Raw genomic sequence first — 4004 nt, 5'->3', positions numbered from 1 at the left:
ATTCATTTAAAAGCAAAACTAAAAATTCTGCAAAAGCCAAGACTTGAACCCAGGCTTATCAAACACTCCCATATACACCCAAATCACTTAGCCATTAAAGCAAACAAGCAATTTATGTCATATCATGGAAAGAAATTAAATACTTAAATTTTTAGGGCGTTACAACATCCAACCCGTTATAAAACATTTGCAATTGTAGCCAGTCTGGTAGACCATGGTGAGGGCATTTTTTACCAGTGACTTGAATCACTCTCAAGCTTCATGAAAGCTTTCTCCTTCCAATTGTTTAAATATATCAATCTCCCTCCTTATTTGGATCATCTTACTAATAGGAAAAAACTTGTATATGAATTTCTCTATAAGTTCGTTCCATGTCATGATGGATACGGGTGCTTGTGAATCTAACCAAGAGAAAGTATTATCTACTAAGGAGAATGGGAACAACCAAAGGCGAATAGTGTCATCGATGACCCAGTTAAACTTAAAAGTATCAAAAAGTTGGAGAAATTACTTTAAATGCTGATTTGTGTACTCCATCATAGTCCCTCTGAATTATAGTTTGTTTTGTATCATCTGGATCATCTCCGACTTTATCTTGAAATTTTTTTCTATTATGGCCTGCCTGGCGATGCTTCCCTAGACCATATTCAAATTTGGTAGCGCATAGTCTCAAAGTGTGTGCTCTTTTCAAGCCAGTGGTGGCTATATCAGTAATTGTAGTAGTGTTGGTGGTAGGCTTTTTAAGTAAAGTTCGTCGAAGAGTGGATTATAGCATGGTGGGCTAATAACAGCAAGGGAGTTATTATGCATATGCTGTTGTTGTTGCTATCCACAATTTCTGCGGATAATTCTTTCTGGATCAATAGTTTGCTTATAGGTGTGCACCTACTTCGAGTCATGTACTAAAACAACAAAAAAAAGTAAAAACATACGTTAGTAGAGAAAAAATAGAAGTAAATAAAAATTAAAGTTGTATCTATAATTTAAAATTTTACTAATTATCCTATTAAAAGCAAAAATGAAAACTAATTCAATGGCGTTACCTCCCCAGCAACGACGCCAACAACTTGACCGCCTCCGGACGTACTAACATCTAGAGTGTGACTACTGCAACCAAATATAAGATATATGCAGTTTTCGCAACTATATGGATCAGGATGTAATATAGTTACAACTAAGTAGTTAAGTACTTCAACAATCATAACCAATAGAGGTGAAAGTAAACTAATCTTAATTTCCACGCTAATAGGTCTAATTAGTAATTTAATTAAAATATATTATGATTAAAACTAAGGTGGTGGAAAATACTAATTTATTAAAATAATAAAAGAGCATAAAAATAAATAGGGAAAACAATTTGCAAATTTAATTAAATTTATGATAGAAGACTAACTCGTTTCGGTGTTCATAACTAACTCCTATTTTTGGTTGTATCCAATCAACTAGTTATTAACCTAGCAAGTCCTCTCGACCTTCCACTAGCCTAATGAGTCAGCAATAACTACTTATCTTTTGACCTCATAGTCCATATCGGATTGGGGCAAGGTTTCACAGATAGGCAATACCAATTTTGGGTTCATTCCCACCTATATGGCTTCCTAGGGTCATCAAGCCTAGGGTTTTAAGTTGTTCCTATCCCAACCAGCTAATTCGCTAAGAGACCCTACTTAGGAGTTAGTTACTCTCACGACCACTCATTAATCTCCCGTTAATGGATTAGTTCCTCATGGATCTAGTTAACATTATAAACTTGATTAAAACAATAGACATAAAGAATAGATCAAGAAAGGAGTTTAAAAATAATCCTAATGTATTGATAATAGCACGAATAATACTCAACGAAGAGTTGATTGATCCACAAATTCAATTTCATAAAGAACAAAATAAGAACTAAAATAGAATTACAATATTAAAAGCAACCTAAGTACAAAATAACCTAAGAGAAACTGAAAATAAAGCTAATTGAAAGCTGTAAACTAAAACTTGAATAAAAACTATCTATAAAGTGTTTAGATCTATCTATTTATAGGCTTAGGGTTGGCCTTCGTCCATTGACCTAATTCGGTTGACGGTTTTACATTAAAGTTTTTTGTATGAACCAAAACACCTTTGGTTTATTAATTCATCTCATCACATCATTGTCGCAACACCCTCTGGACTACTTCGCGACACTGATGGAAGTTTACGAGCTAAGGCTTGATTACAAGGTTGTGTCGTGACAACCACTGGCTATGTCTCGACACTGAAGGTAGTTTGCTCCTTTTGAGCGCTTTGTTCACTATATTGCAACATCGATACTCCGTATTGCAACATCATGGCCAATCTCGTGTTCCTATGCCTTCGAATGATGTCTTATGTACTCACCGAATATGTTAGCCTACCTTTAGGCCTACTTTGGCCCCTAAGTTCATATAAATGGCTCAAATTACACTTTTTATTATCTATGAACTAAAGATGAAAACTAAATAAAAACATAACTAAATTGCTTTTATACGAGCTCCTTAAGTACAGAAAATAGTTTAATCTACTACAATCAGTGGTATATGTTTTTTGATGTAATGTTATATCATTGTATGAATGCGTTATAAGCTTATTACATGTGATTGAACTAACTTATTTGATGTAGTAGTTGAATGTACATGAAGTGTAAGATGCCAAAGGATTGCTAAGTTTGTACCAATGATTTCAATTGCTAAATTGTTTTCATTTCAAGGTGAGTTAAGTAAATTTCATATGGACTTACTAAGCATTTAAAATGTTTACTTGTTGTCTCTTTTTTCCTTGTAGATATTTGGTTTTGCAGAGCACGTCAGTTGGATCAGCACTGTAACATCTCATTTTTAGTAGTATCAAAAATTGCGGTCTCAAAACCTTGGTTTCCAATTATTGAGTTAGTAAATATTATTTATGAGTCTAATTTAGAGTTAAATTAACTTTCGGTTTGGTAATTTTAGCGATTGAATAGTTAATTAAAAAAAGAACTAAATCATAAAAGACGTAAAACTTCATCACCATTGTTTATTATTAGCTAATGTGCATAATTAAAGTTTGTTTAAGGGTTTATAAGGTAAATGCACCATTATTTATTAAGTGGGACGGCTAGTGGAAATTTTCTTTACATTTTATTCATTAATTTTAAAGTTAAAATAATTATAATAAGTAAAAACATAAAATAAAATATGTATCATCTTCTTCACTTTAGTTTTCCACCGAAAAACCAAACAAAAACATCTATTTTTTAGTTCTAAGGTTCGACCAAGACTCAAGCTTTACATGTAAGTGAATTTCTTATTCGTTTCTAGTAACTTTAATGTTTTTGAGATTAATGTAACTTAATCTAGCTAATTCTGTAACACCCCAAACCCGGCCTAGACGTTATGGTCAAATTTGGCAATATCACATGGAAAGCGATTTGAAGAAAAGATTGTCGAGTTTAAAAACCGTTACACTAAGTTAGCTTTTATTTAATTCAAAAAACTATTTGATTTGCTTTAAAACTTTTCTTAGCTTTTATTTAATTCAAAAAAACTATTTGATTTGCTTTAAAACTTTTCTTAGCTTTTATTTAATTCAAAAAAACTATTTGATTTGCTTTAAAACTTTTCTCTTAGCGGAAGCTTTTGTAACCAATTAATTTAGGGAAAATCGTTTCTATTTACGAAAGACCTTAGTTTTTAGAAAAAAAAATCGTGTTTTGTGGAGTTGCAGTTTAAAAAAAAAGTCCATAAAAAACAGTATAAAGTCTCAAATTTAAATTCAACCATTCCATAGTCTAGAAGATACATCAAAAACCCCAAATAAGTAATAAATTCTAGGCATTAACGGAAAATACTCTAAAATTTACATGTGACCACCATCAAGTCCTCCGCTGCACCGACCCATCAAGTTTGGGGATTACCTGTACAGATTAAACAGAAAAAGTGTGAGTTTTTGCAAACTCAGTGTGTAATCCCTACAGAAAACATGCATACAGATATTCAACAGCATTCAGTTAGATACAATCT

At 32.2% G+C, this 4004-nt stretch overlaps 1 non-coding gene across 1 annotated transcript; it reads left to right on the top strand.

Annotated features, from left to right (window-relative positions):
* The first annotated feature begins 209 nt into the window (after positions 1-209).
* On the top strand, positions 210-314 carry LOC128039409 (small nucleolar RNA R71). The gene has a single exon (XR_008193911.1). It is a non-coding gene; the product is annotated as a small nucleolar RNA R71 (small nucleolar RNA).
* The last annotated feature ends 3690 nt before the right edge of the window (positions 315-4004 follow it).

Source organism: Gossypium raimondii, chromosome 2, assembly GCF_025698545.1.
Source record: "Gossypium raimondii isolate GPD5lz chromosome 2, ASM2569854v1, whole genome shotgun sequence".
NCBI classification, from domain to species: Eukaryota; Viridiplantae; Streptophyta; class Magnoliopsida; order Malvales; family Malvaceae; genus Gossypium; species Gossypium raimondii.
Note: the sequence above shows the minus strand (reverse complement) of the source record. Positions and strands in the feature narration are given on the sequence as shown.